The sequence below is a fragment of the Manis pentadactyla genome, chromosome 12 (assembly GCF_030020395.1).
Source record: "Manis pentadactyla isolate mManPen7 chromosome 12, mManPen7.hap1, whole genome shotgun sequence".
NCBI lineage: Eukaryota > Metazoa > Chordata > Mammalia > Pholidota > Manidae > Manis > Manis pentadactyla.
Window position 1 is genome coordinate 21,572,689 of NC_080030.1, and position 15,214 is coordinate 21,587,902.

The window sequence follows — 15,214 nt, forward strand, 5'->3', positions numbered from 1 at the left end:
AATTTTATATTCAGTTGTAAAGATCAGATTATCATAGTAACATATTTTTTCTTTTTCACTCCTACCTGCAGGATCAGTGCCATGAATTCCAGGACATGGTGAGAAACTGAAAGCTGGTGTGCACCTATGATCCTGTTCGAGGTCCATATGGCAAGATACACCCCAACAAGTGTGCCATGTGTCAGAGCATGTTGTATGTGAAGAGGTTTATGGCTTAGTTTGATATGTTGTGCCTGTTTGCAAAAAAACAGTTCCTCTTAATTGAAAACCTAGGCACTTAGCATCACACATTAAAAATAGAATAACTGCTCTTCACTTTAGAAGTTGACAGTCACTTTCCAAAGCACTTTCAAAAGAAATTTTATTTTGATGATGAAAAACATAATGATGGTTGGAGCATCTGGGAAAGAGATCGCAAGCTATTGTACAGTGATGGAATCAGGACGTTCAAAGGAGAAGCTTATGAACTAAGTAGCATGGGACAGGCCAGTTCACTTCACAGTGTCTCAGTTCCTCCTGTATATAAAGGACATGACAGCTATATAGGACAGTTTTTGTAGGGATGCAAGGAGATAGCATTTTAAACAATGTTTCCAAGCCTTCACGTCGTATAACTATATAGAAAACCATCAATTCTGGAGAGTTTAGTTACTGTGGCCTTACTCTGCACTCCCCACCGTCCCCAAAGAACCCCCGCCCCCACAGTCTAGCTGGTATTTCCATTACTTGTAATGTCTTCTTCTATTTGCAGAGTTCACTTCTTAAAGTTGTTTTAGGCCATCTCTGCTGGAAAGATTTCCTTTTTCCTCCCCAGCAGAGATATGGTCCATTCATTCTGGCACCATTAGCCAATTTGTGCCTATTTGTCATGAGTTGTAGAATGCTGCAACTCTTATTAAATAACTGAATAGCTCTGAAGGACCTAATCGTTCATCTGTGAATTTGTGCCTACCACTCATAGACGCTTAATGCTACATGCATGAATTACACCATATGACTGCTCTTCACACACAAAAGCAAAAACCATGCAGGACAACTTGGTTGAACTTTTTTTTGTCCCCTGGGATTCTATTTCAGGTCACTGTGGGGATCCTGACTCAGTCTTTTTGACACTTCCTAGATCATTCTCCTGCAGGAAGTTCAGGGATTATATCCTGAGAAATCTGTACCCATTGGTATGGGTGCCTTTCCTTCTTAGGGGCTATTTCTGAAAGCCCTTTAAGGATAGAGGCTATGCCTTATTTCTCTAAGCAAGCGCCTAAATCCAGAAAGCGCTTAACTAAATGACAAAACGATGGGTGAATGGACAAACGCAAGGTGCCCAATCAGCCATTTTACCACAAGGGTTCTAGCAAGTCCCACCACTTCCAGCCGCAGAAACTGCCGCTTGGCCCATCATGCAAGTTTTCCCAGCGACGGAAAGCACGTTGAACTACATTTCCCAGAGTTCCAAAGGACAGCCCCCACACTGCGCGCACGCGCACTTGGGAAACGACGGCCTCCTGCTCCTCCGAAACGGGGAAGTCACTCCCTCTCTCCTCCCTCCGCCAAGGTCTGAACTCCAGCGTTTCTGCCTGCGTGTGTCGCTGCCGGCCGGATTCAAGGCTTTGCAGCTGAGATTCGACGGGCGGGTGGTACTGGTCACCGGCGTGGGGGTAGGTGAGCACGAGAAGGCTGGAGGGCGGGTGCCCGAGACCCCCTTTTTCGGGCCGGGGAAACGCGCGCAGCGTCTCTGCGGTCCCGGCGTCGGGGCTGCGGGCGGCCGGGAGGGGGCGGGAGGGGAGCGGCTGTTTCGGGGCGCCGAGTCGGCCGAGGAGGGAGAGGTGGGGCTGGCCAGCCCTGAGGGGAAGCCACGAACACCTAGTCACACAAGTGCAGCCCGCTTCGCCGCAGGGCTTGCGGGAGGAGAGAGGCTGGGCTGGGCTGTGGGTTGGAAGTTTTCCTCCAGCTCGTCTGTGCTTCGATTGTGACTCTTCCTGCCGTCAGGTCAAGGTTGCGAAGAAGACGTCGAGGGGCTGGAATCACCCCCAGAGGAATAGAGACGTCATACGCTTGCGTTTGAAAACTCGGGCGTTCGGTGTTTCGTTCCCTGTGCCTGAAGTTTTTTAAGCTCTTGAGAGGGTCTTCTTTAAAGAGAGCATGTGATAAGAACCTCGCCGGGGTTTGTGTGCCCGAAGCACTGCACTCCAAGTCCGCTGACATCCGGGCACAGGCTGTGAACTCAGCTACTTGCCGGAGTCAGGCAGGTGATAGAGGATCCGAAAGGCAGTGGGTTGGGAGAGTAGGATCTGGGAGCAGAGACGTCTCTGAAGTGGGCCAGATTTTGCCATATGTCAGGAGAAGCAAAATGGAAATTTGTTAAATGAAATAATCCTATTTTTAAAGGACGAAAAGTTAAAACAAGCCACTCACACCTATACCGATGCTCTGCGGTGAGGTTTTACACCGTATCCTACCAGTGGCTGGCTTCTGTAACCTCCAAGAGCAGCGATCTTGATGTTATGTGCTTTTTGCCATTGCAAGTTTTAGATTAGTGGTTACCAAAGGTTCAAGGGTAACTTCCTAACAGTCTAATTTTACTCACTTAGTATACTGTTACAAACAGTCTAAAAGTTCTTTTTTTTTCCTCCTTTTTCTCCCCCCCCACTCTATTCTTTACATATTAGGTATCATATTGTGTATTCTTTGTCTATCCCTTGACTGACTTTGGGAGTGGTTGATTTGATTTTGCATCTGCTTAGTAATTAATTGGTCTATTTTCTTTACTATGATTTTCTTTCCTCTGGTGATCGCTATTTAACCTTAGGAACACTTCCATCTATAGAAGTCCCTCCAGAATACACTGTGGAGATGGTTTGTGGGAGGTAAATTCTCTCAGCTTTTGCTTATCTGGAAATTGTTTAATCCCTCCTTCAAATTTAAGTGATTATCTTACCAGATAGAGTATTCTTGTTTCGAGACCCTTATGCTTCATTGCATTAAATAAATCATGCCACTCCCTTGTTGCCTGTCAGGTTTCTGTTGAGAAGTCTGCTGATAACCTGATGGGTTTTCCTTTGTATGTGATCTTTTTTCTCTCCCTGGCTGCTTTTAATAGTCTGTCCTTATCCTTGATATTTGCCATTTTAATTATTATATGTCTTGGTGCTATCTTCCTTGGGTTCATTGTGTTGAGAGATCTGTGCACCGTTATGGCCTGAGAGACTATCTCCTTCCCCACATTGGGGAAGTTTTCAGCCATTACTTCCTCAGAGATACTTTCTATCCCTTTTTCTCTCTCTTCTTCTGGTACCCCTATAATGTGAGTATTGTTCCATTTGGATTGGTCACACAGTTCTCTCACTATTTTTTCATCCCAGAGATAGGTTTTTCTCTCTGTGCCTCAGCTTCTTTGTATTCCTGTTCTTTAATTTCTATTTCATTTACCATCTCCTCTACTTCATCTAATCTGCTTTTATATCCCTCCATTGTATGTTTCATTTCAGATACTATTTTTTTTATGTTTCTGTCTCATTCCTGAATTCCTCCCTGAGTTCTTAAATATTTTTCTGTAGCTCTGTGAACATGTTTATGATCCTTCTTTTGAAATCTCTTGCGGGAACATTCGGGTGAGTTCAGTTTCAGTTGATCCTCTTTCTGGTGTTTGTGGGACTTTGGTTTGAACCAGGTTCCTTTGACATTTCATATTTGTAGGTGGCGCCCTTTAGTGCTCAGAAGCTCTACTCTGGAGCTGCTCAGCCCCTGGAGTGATGGCGGGGGTCACAGATGTGCAGTGCTGGTGCCTGTCAGAAGGCAAGAGCTCTTTCCTGCTTCTTGGCTGCAGTGCCTGCCTCCACTGCCAGGGCCAGTGGTACGAATGTGCAGGGGGAGCGTCTATGTATGCACTTGTAGCTGCTGTAGGAGGAGCCACCGTCTGGCTGGCCTGGTGCAATGGCGGGGGTAGCTGGTTTGCGACAGGAGGAAGGAGCAGAAGGCTATCTATTGTGGTGGGGGGCCTCATAGCTGCGTTGCCAGCCAGGGCGGTGGAGCTTCTGAAGCTCCTGAAAGTTCCCAACCTGCTGGGCAGAGTGTACCGGGACAATTTTGTTTACCTGTCCTTTCTCCTGAGCAGGAAGCTCTGTGCTGCTCTTGCCCCTTGAGCTGCCCTCTCGCTGTTAGGAAGTCTCTCAGACTGCCTGCTTTATTGTGTTCCATAGTGGCCGGTTGTTGGTACCTGTCTCCATAAGTGGCTGGAATCTCAGAGTCTCCATGTATTCCACCTGTCTTATCTTTCTAACCCCACTAATCTCCAGAGCACCATGTAATTGGTTCGTGCTCCCAGAGAAGATCTCCAGTGCTGTGTGTTCAGTAGTCCTAGCCCCCGACCCCCTCCCTGCTCCATTTCTCTTCCTCCCTTCAGTGAGCTGGAGTGAAGAAAGGGCTTGGATCCTGCCATATCACGACTTTGATACTTTACCCATTTACCCTGAGGTTGGCTGTTTTCCCCAGGTGTAGGCAGTCTGCCGCAGCCTTCTCTTTTGTTGCTATTTCAGGATTAGTTGTATTTGCTATATTTTCATATTATATGTGATTTGGGGAGGAAGTTTCTTTCTCACTTCTCACACTGCCATCTTTAAGCCATCTCTTGCTTTGATTTTGTACTTCACAAATAAGTGAAATCATATGGTATTTGTCTTTCTCTGCCTGGCTTATTTCACAGAACATAATACCCTTTAGATCCATCCATGTTGTTGCAAATAAATGGGTGGATTTCCTTTCCTTTTATGGCTGAATAATACCACATTGTGTTTATGTGCCACATCTTCTTTTCTATCTTCATCTATTGATGGACACTTAGGTTGCTTCCATATGCAAATAGTGCAGTGATAAACGTAGGGGTGCATATGTCTTTTTGAATCAGGGATTTTATTTTCTTCAAGTAAATTCCTAGGACTGGAATGACTGGGTCAAATGGTATTTCTATTTTTATTTTTTTGAGAAATCTCCGTATTGCTTTCTGCAGTGGTTGCACCAATTTACATTCCCACCAACAGTGTACAAGAGTTCTAGTTTCTTGGCATCCTTGCCTGCATTTGTTCTTTCTTGTCTTTTGGATAGTGGCCATCCTAACTGGTATGAGGTGGTATCTCATTGTGGTTTTAATTTGCACTTTCCTTATAATTAGCGATGTGGAGCATCTTTTCATGTGCTTATTGGCCATTTGTATTTCTTTTTTGGAGAAGTGTCTTTTCAGGTCCTCCACCCATTTTTTTATCAGGTTGTTTTTTGGGTCTTGAGGAGTGTGAGTTCTTTATATATTTTGGATATTAACCCCTTATCCAATGAGTTGTTTATGAATATATTCTCCCATACTGTAGTATGCCTTTTTGTTCTACTGGTGGTGTCCTTTGCTGTACAGAAGCTTTTTAATTTGATGTAGTCCCATTTGTTCATTTTTGCTTTTGTTTCCTTTGCCCAAGGAGATATGTTAAGAAAAAAGTTTTTCATGTATATATTCAAGAGATTTTTGCCTATGTTTTCTTCTAAGAGTTTTATTGTTTCATGACTTACAGTCAGGTCTTTGATCCATTTTAAGTTTAGTTTTGTGTATGGAGTTAGACAGTAATCCAGTTTCATTCTCTTACATGTAAGTGTCCAGTTTTGCCAACACCAGCTGTTGAAGAGGCTGCCATTTCCCCACTGTATATTCGTGGCTCCTTTATTTTATATTAAATGGCCATATAAGTGAGGGTTTATATTTGGGCTCTCTATTCTATTCCATTGATCTATGGGTCTGTTCTTGTGCCAGTACCAAATTGACTTGATTACTGTGTCTGTTGCCCCTACATCTGTCTTCTTTGGAAAAATGTCTGTTTACTGACTGTTTATAGTTCATAATGCATGAGCAAAACCGAAGGTTTCTGTGATGGCTGCCCTTGTATTGTTCACTATGTAAGATCTTATTCACTATGTAAGAATTTGTTCTCCATGTAAGAACTTGTTTGTTATGCCTCAGAAGATTGGAGACTGATGAAAATTAGGCTTGGGGTGGATTAATGATTGTGCATTGAGCTTTGACTCCCCTATACAGAATTTTATTGTTGTTAACAACCATTTGATCAATAAATATGAGAGATGCCCTCACAAAAAAAAAAAAGTATACACTTCCAATGGTAAAATAATAAGTAACCAGGATGTAATGAATATAGTCAAGATATTGTAACAGCTTGGTATGGTGATAGCTGGTACCTAGAATTGTCATGTATATAAATATTGAATCACTATGTTGTACACCTGAAACTAATGTAATGTAATACTGTGTGTCAACTACCCTTCAATAAAAAAATAATTATCTACCAAAAAAAAAATGTCTGTTCAGGTCCTCTGCCTATATTTTAATTGGGTTGTCTAATTTGGTGTTGTTATATGAGTTCTTTATATGTTTTGGATATTAGCCCCTTAACAGATAAATTATTTGCAAATATATTCTCCCATAGAGTCTGTTGCCTTTTTATTTTGTTGATGGTAATCTTTGCTGTACAAGCTTTTTACTTTGATGTAGCCCTGCTTTTTATTTTTGCTTTTGTTTCCTTTCCTGGGGAGACATAGCCTGAAAAAACTTACCAATGACAATGTTCAAGAATTTACTGTGTTTTCTTCTAGAAGTTTTATGATTTCAAGTCTTATATTTAGACCTTTTATCTAGTTTGAGTTTAATTTTGTGTATGGTACAAGACAGTGATCCAGTTTCATTCTTTTGCATGTAGCTGTTCAGTTATCCCAGCACCATTTATTGAAGAGACTGTCTTTTCTCCATTGTGTGTTTTTGCCTCCTTTGTCAAAGACGATTGACCATGTAGTGTGGGTATATTTCTGGGCTCTGTAATTATGTTTTCCATTGGTCTATGTATCTGTTCTTGTGCCAGTACCATAGCATTTTGGTTACTTTAGCTTTGTAGTAGAGCTTGAAGTCAGGGAGTGTGGTACCCCCCCAGCTTCATTCTTTCTCGAGATTACTTGGGGGTTGGGGGAGAAAGGGAAACAAGAATGCTTGGGCTATTTGGTTTTATTTGTGGTTTCATGCATATTTTAGGATTATTTGCTCTAGTTCAATGGAAAAACTGCCATTGGTATTTTGATAGGGATTACAATGAATCTGTAGACTGCTTTAGTCTTTGGGGCCAGTAGGGAAGGCTGGGGTGAAGGGCAAAGAGAAGGAGCAAGACAATCAGCTTCTGAGAGCAATGAGACCAGTACAGCACATAGGATTACTAAAGACAAATCCAGATTTCTCTATCTGGTTTCCATGAGACAATACTGAAAAATGGTGTACATATGCTTATCAACTAATATTTATGCTCAGATGTTACTTCTCTTTCTCGCTCAACATTTCAATAAAATAATTTTTGATTTGCAATATGTATGTATGATAAAGAATTAAATGTTTTATAAATAAAGGACACTTAAAAATCTTTAAGACAAACATCCCAAATAAAATGTGATTTAAGCAGTGCAAACAATAACCCATGAAAATAAAATGTTACCTTACTAGTGTTGGAAGAAATGTAAGTTAGAATAATGAGCTACAGTTTATAATAATTTAATTGGCAGACTGCAAAGAATGATTATCCACTGTTGTGAGGAAGTGGGGAAGCAGGCAATCTCACAAATACATAGTCCCATTTTCGGGCCATCCATTCGTGATAACGTGGTGCTTAGTATTGAGGTGTCCATTTACCTATTTACAGAGTACGTTTATAGGCTCTAATGGTGTTTTAGAGGTCCCTGGATCCTTACATCCCTGTCTAGTGGTTGGCTTATAGCAGGCCACTGCTGACTTTAATAAAGTCTTGGGGATGGATTTTTAGGAAGAAATTTATCTAGTCTTTGATAGCCCTGTTGGCTCTCTGTGTCTCTTCTTAGGGAAAATGTGTATTCAGGTCCTCTGGTTTAGTGTCAGAAGTAGGCAAAAGATTTTGTCTTCAGGAAACAAGCCCTTCAGGGTTATAAACTGGATTTTATATGGAGGACATACAGATATATTACATTTCTGGGATATTTTGATAGTTTCAGCTGAAAGTACTCTGTCTTTATCATAATCTTAACAATTTTTACTACTTGTTTTAAAGCCCTTTGCTTGAGAGAGGTGGCTGATCTGTTGTTTCCTTACTCCCTCCCCCATATAAACACGATTTTTGTTGCTGTTGTTGGGTGGAAACAATTATGTTCTGTTTTAGGGTAACAGAAACTTGCAGTATTAGAGGAGCAGAGTGACACTGTAGTTGACCTAGGTTCAAGACTGAATTTTGCCACTTCATGCAGCCTTGGAGCCTGGGACAAGTTACCTAACCTTTTCCAACTGTTTCCACATCCCTGAAAGTAATAACAACTGCTCCTGCCAACCTCCTGAAAAGCTGCTTGGAGGTCAAATGCAGCAGTGTACATAATGGTTCTTTGAAAACACAAAGTATGCACATCCCAGTATAAAGTAGTGATGGTATTTAACATTTTTATTTATTATTACTATATTAGAATTTTAGTCTTACAGTTGTATGGTAACAGTGTCATGTAGTATAGATACATTTTTCTTTGTATACAAGTAAAAAGTCTTGTAACGTTGTTGTTGTATCCAAGCCCTTCAGCCTGTAACCTGGGCTTTTCTAGTTTAGGCTGTAGTCCCTGTGAGTTAGCTCTGGTGATAGTAGGATGACTGAATGAGGTCAGTGTTAATTTAGTGCTAAGGTAGAGACTTGTCTTGAATAAACATATTCTGATATTGGTTCACTGCACATCATTTATGTCAATGAATTATTTACCCAGGTTTCAGTGTTCACCTGGTTGGTTGCACTTTGAACAATTTCCACTTGGGGGTAGTCTTTCATTGCACAACTGAGTAATTTTCTCTACTGAAATATCACACTTGCCAATTGGCTTTTGAGCTTTTCCTTGCTTGGTTAAAAAGGGTTTTAAAAGACTGTTAGCTGTATGTTTTAAAATCTTGATATTTTGTACTGGTTGTTTCCTGTCATTTGAATAATTGCATGGAAATGAATGATTAATAGGAATCTAGTCTTGAGAATCTTAACCACATGTTTTTTAATCTCTTCAGGGATAATATAAGACTCTTTCCATTTGTGCCTTCACAGCATTTTTTATTTGCAGTAAAACTGATAAAACTATATTAGAAAAAATATAGTCTACAGTTTGAAAACTTCATTTCCTTTAAGAAAAAAAAAACACTTAGCTTAGCTGACTTTAAGTGTGTCTAGACACTGACTTTTTCTCTGTATTATCCTTTTGTCTACTCAATCTCCCATGCAACCCTCACCCCAGTCCAAAAAACGGAGCCATTCCTCAGAAGAAAAAAAAATTTTTTTTAGCAAATTAATTCTTTGTCCGAAGTATTTTTTTTTAATTGTTTTATTTTTCAAGTTATTTGGCACTGACCTACATATCTTTTTGGTAGTTCTGCATGTTATTTTGTAAATTTTATCAGAAATTATTGTATAAGTTAACTTTGTTTTTTGTGCCTATTACTAAGTTAATTTGGTCTTTTTATACCTTATGCTAAACTCTTTGCATTGCTGTAGTCATCACACACTTAACTTTTAACAGATTATAAACTCATCAAGGGCAGGCACCACTCTTAGACAAGTTTGTCTCCCTCTGTAGGTTTCCTTGCAAATAGTAAATGCTCAATTAATATGTATAATTGGATATAAGGAGATGTTAAGTGGTAAGTGCAGTTATTTGTTGAACATATAAAGAAAGTATAAATTAGTGACTGAATACGTATTAGTTCTGTGGATAATTTTTTACTTCTTTTCATTGTTTTTCTTTCTTTCAGTGTAGCCCATGACACAGAATGTTCTGTTATGATTTAAAAGTGTGCTTCTCTGTCTACTAGTTTAGTCTCATACTAGTTCTTTATCACCATTCCTGTAAACAAAAGGTTTCTTGACATAGAGAAGTTATTTCACATTGTGTGTTTAATTTTTTTTAATTGTAGTAAGAACACTTAATATTAGATCTACCCCTCATGACAAATTTTAAGTGTACAGTATTATTAAATATAGGTACTATGTTGTAGACCAGATCTCTAGAATGAATTCATCTTGCATTGTTGAACCTTTGTGCCCACTGATGAGCAGCTCCTCCTCTCTTCCCTCTAATCTTTGGCAACCACCATCCTACTCTCTGATTCTGCGGGTTTGTCTATTTTAGATACTTTGATGTAAGTGGAATCATGCAGTATTTGGCCTTCTGTGAATGGGTTGTTTCACTAAATGTATTGTTGTCAAGGTTCATCCATGTTGCTGCATAATGCAAAATTTCTTTTTTTTTAAACCTGAATAGTATTCTATATTGTATATATGTGCCACATTTTCTTGATCAGTTCATCTATTGATGGAAACTTAGGTTTCCATGTCTTGGTTATTGTGAATAGTGCTACAGTGAACATTGGGGTGCTAATATCTTTTTGAAATCCTGATTTTAATTCTTTTGAGTAAATATCCTGGAGTGGGTAAATACCCTGGAGTGGGATTGATTAATCATACAGCAATTCTATTTTTAATTTTTTGAGAAACCTCCATATTATTTTCCTGTGTGTTTAATCTTACTGTGATCCTAAGGTTATTTCTTCCTTTGTTTTTCCTAAAAGTGGGTTGAATCATTTTCTTTTTCTTTTGAAAAAAGGAAGGGTATTGCAAAGTTACAAATTTCATGACATGAACCTGTGTTTAAATATTTTTGCTGCTTCACATATACATCTATAAACAGGTGTATTTTGAAGTACATATTTCATAGTGTGTTTAGTAAGATGGCAATGGGGGTAGAAGGAAATTGGAAAGATAGATAACTGAAGAAATACACTAGTAATAGAATTTCATTTCCAATTTGTGTTTTGAAGGTCTAGAAATGAATTCTTGTTTGTTCTTACATTGCAGTGAATGATTTAGGAGGGGTCCACAGGGGAATTGGTCAAGGCTCTTCAGCTGCTGATAAAGTTGTTGCAGAAATAAGAAGAAAAGGCGGAAAAGCGGTAGCCAACTATGGTATGATATTTGAGAGAATTGTTTATTTTCCTTCAAGTAATGCTGTTGCTCACATTAGTAAACACTGATCAAATATCTCAGCATTCCAGAGTAATTATGAAATTAGATTTTATCTGAATTAACTAAAGCTGTTTGGCTACATAGTTTATATAATATGGGAGAATTTTTTAACCTTGGTATAAATTACTTCATGAGTCTAACTTTTATTTTATCATTTAATGTTTTTATTAGTGAGCACATGGTATAATCAATAAATTATTATAGGTGTGGATATGAATATGTTCTTGTTTTAAAAGACCTGTTTTAACTAAAAGGTCTTATGTATTCCTATGGAATAACCTTAAATTCTTTTTAAAATAGTTTTTAAAACATTTTTCAAGTAATATAGTGTAATAAGTGAAATGCCCCCATTTAATACTCAACTTCCATATTCCTGTTTGCACAAGTAATCATTGCTCCGTGTGACTTTGTAATCTTGTAAAATATTAAGAGTCAAAGTTAGGCATTAAAACAAAGCCTCTAGATAAACAGCAAATACAGCCTTTACATTTAATGTATTGATTCCAGTAGTAAGTGTACGGAACCTTCTTGAGTAGATTTGCTTTAAAAAGCTAGTACTTACTGACTTTTCTGAAAATTAGATTGTTTTTATGGGCCAGGGACAAAATTAGACCTCCAGTGACTTCATTTTGAAATTTTAGAGAAAAGGAAATAGAATATGGTTTGTTTTGAGTGTTGAGGGGAATAATGAGATATGTATTTCAGTGTCTTGTTTCCACATTGAGGATCTATGAAAAGGTTTTTAACTTTTTTTAATTCTGCAGTTTTAAAAACCTATGTTATAAAGAGAAAAATCCCAGACTTTTCTCTTCCCCACCACAGTTTTGATTTGCAACCTGTATCAATCAGGATTCAGTCAGGAAAACAGAAGCTGCTCTAGGTTTTCCGAGTGTGAAAGGTTTTGATACAAAGAACGAGAGGCTGACAAGCCCATTGGAAGGGCTGGACAGGTGTGTGTCGCGGGGACCAGCGACCCTCGGCCTGCTGCAGGTGGTTTGCAAGAGCTCACCCGCATGCGCTGCTGATCCTGTGCCAGCGGTCTGCTCACAGGGCTGCTTCCCCCGCTTTCCCACCCTTTAGGCGGATGTCTCTGTGGTAGATCTAACTCAGGACTGTGTGGGTCCAAAGGAAGGGACTGTATTTCCTGGCTTCTCCCCTGTGGTTGCAGAGAACACAGAAGGAGGCAGTGGTGACTTTGAGGTGACAGCTGACCATTTGACACACAACTCTGGGGATCTGACCCCTTCCCCTGGGCTGATTAGCAGAAAATAGTGAAGCCATAGTATTTTGTTGAGTTTTGCCTTTTGTAGTTAGTATTACAGAAATAGTAGGTTTGTTTTCCGTGTGTGGTTATGGCATTGAACATGCTTTTTCAAATTAAACTTGCATTTCCCTCCCTCCCTCCCAAATTTTGATTTGTACCCTAAAGGGAAAATGGCTAGGTGGCTATTTAAAATTAAACAGACATGAAATATTTAAAATTAAATATTCCGCTTATCTGTCATACTAGTGACATGTCAAGCACTCAGTAGCCACATGTGGATAGTGGCTACTGTATTACTGCAGAAATAGGACATTTCCATCTTTACAGAAAGCTGTACAGTGCTGTTTAAACAGTATTTGCCAAATATTCTTTATTCACCCTCTGGCCTTTTTTTTGTAGGTTTAAGAATAATTGTCTAGGGGCTAAATTTCTTTTGTAACATTAGATCATCTATATCTTGATTTATTATGTGCTTGCAATATGAATGTATTTTTCTTGGAAATGGGGTAGTGCCAGTTGCACTCACTGTACCAGTGTCTGTCATGTGCTCCAATCACAGCAGTTAGAAGTCATTCGTGAAGGCTGTCACTGAAGGTTTGTACTGATTTCCCTTTACCTCAGATTCAGTGGAAGCAGGAGAGAAGATTGGGAAGAGAGCCCTGGATGCTTCTGAGAGAATAGGTGATGTTTCTATGCATTTATGGCACTAACAGAAGCTTCTCCCTTCCTAATAAAATATTTTTTATTTTACTTTTATTAAAAACTCCCTCTTTCTTGATAATGAAGTTTTTAGATTTGTTTTATAAATTAAGTAGTTTACATACCCTACCTTATTCCACAGAGGGTTCGAGATGACAGTTTTTAGGTGAAGATGTATTGAGATTTTGCATTTTTTTGTACTTTAAAAACTTTTAAAAAACCTGTAAATTCTCTAAGTTCCCTTTTTATAGTAATTTAATTATACCCCATGTGTTATAATAATAGTATGTCAGCTATACTTCAATTTTAAAAATTCTTTTGAACATTAAAAAAAGGTTTAAGAATTTATACCCCAAATGTCTTTATAAAATAGAAGATAAGTCAGTGTTTTGACAATAGAGAACCCAGTGGATTCTTTTGGATAATTATAATGATTTGGATTAAAATGATTCAATATCTTACAAATTAATTAAGGTGAATTATATATAATGCAAGGTTTTATTTTTAAAGCATTTCAAATATATTGTTCAGTCCATCCTTCTCTAGTTGTTCTTCCTGGTTTAGTCCCACACATTTTAAAAAAGACTGTTGAGCTGCTAGAGGGCAGCAGTACTGCAGATAAGCCCAACGTGTTTACAGTTTGAAAAACCTTAATTTTCATAATTTGCGTTCCCTTCACCATGGTTTTTTTTGCCTGGCATATTTATTTTTCTAGTTATGTTTGGTCTTGCTTATAAGAGACATGTTCACATATTATCTGACAGAGGGATAGAGACCACAAAGGTATAAAATCATAGGGTGAAATAGCCATAAGATGGCAGTCTGGATCTTAAAAAAATAATTCCTTTCTTTTCATAGTGAGAATACAATTATGTATTAAGACAGGCCACCAGTGTCTCACTATAATGGTTTCCTTTATGGGCTTTTGACTTTTGAGGGGCAGGGAAAATTTTTTGAAACTTGTAACTTTGTGAGTGGATTTGGAGGTTAAGCAAGGGATGACCTGTACCACTCAATCCTAAGAACCTAAAAGTCGTACAACAGCTTATTCTGTAAATAAGATGGTGGCATTTTGGTAGAAGGTTGAGGCATTTAGCTATGTAAGTTTGAGAGGAAAGCACCGATAAATGAGGTACTTGAGTTTTTGTGACTCAGATATTGTTTCTGCTGTCATTATAAAATTTTGTTCTCATAGCACTCTTTACCTATTATATTTATTTTGCCATGGGGGGAAAACAGTTTTGAAAGAAATGTGGGTTGTAAGCAAGTGCTGATTAATATGTTAGCTTTTTTATTTGTGACTTAGATATTTTTACATTGTAGATATTGTGGTTATACCACAATGCTGGGTAAGTATACTTACTTTTTTTTTTTTAAGTCTTAAATCCATTTGGGATTTATTTCAGTCCAAGGTGTGTAGGAAGGATCCAGCCTTACATTTATCTCCAACTGATTAGACAGTTATACAAACACCAGTTATTAAATAATTCATCCTTTCTTTGCTAATTTGACATGCCATTGTTACCACATACTAAATTATTAGACATATGTGGGTCAGTTTCTATATTTAATTTTTTTTCTTTTACTGATCTATCTTTTCTGGGACCACCAGTATACTGCTTTTATTATGGTGGCTTTTGTTAGCTGGTAGAAAAGGGATTCTTGCCTTATTTTTTGTTTAAAAACTTTCCTGATGAATTTTTGGAATCCAGATGACTCTGGATTTCACATTTATTTTTTCAGATGAACTTTGGAATCGCCTTGTCAAATATCCCTTCCTACAATTTGATAGATATGTACTTACTGCCATTTTATTAATTGTTTTCTCTTGTATTTTATTTTTATTTATTTTTATTTTTTTCTCTTGTTTTTTGTATCTCCTCTCTGTTCGTTTCTTCCTCTCTTATATTTTCCTCCTATTATTGATGATTTTCTTTAGAGTTGTAATTGGATTTCTCTCTCTTCTTAAAATTTATTTATTCTTGTGTGTGTGTATTTATTGTAGGCTTTAGTTTTGGGGTTACCAAAGGTTCAAGAGTAGCTTCTTTACTATATAATAGTCTATCTTAAATTGCTGATTAGTCTATTTCAAATACAATCTAAAGGAACTTTTTTCCCTTCTTCTTCCTCCTCCACATTTCTTGTATTAGATGTC

The 15,214-nt window shown here is 38.2% G+C and overlaps 1 long non-coding RNA gene across 1 annotated transcript; it reads left to right on the top strand.

The window, feature by feature from the left end:
- Positions 1-1,511: 1,511 nt before the first annotated feature.
- LOC130680108 (uncharacterized) lies at positions 1,512-13,226 on the top strand. Its single transcript, XR_008993138.1, has 3 exons — positions 1,512-1,655; positions 10,929-11,036; positions 12,982-13,226. It is a non-coding gene; the product is annotated as an uncharacterized LOC130680108 (long non-coding RNA).
- Positions 13,227-15,214: the final 1,988 nt, after the last annotated feature.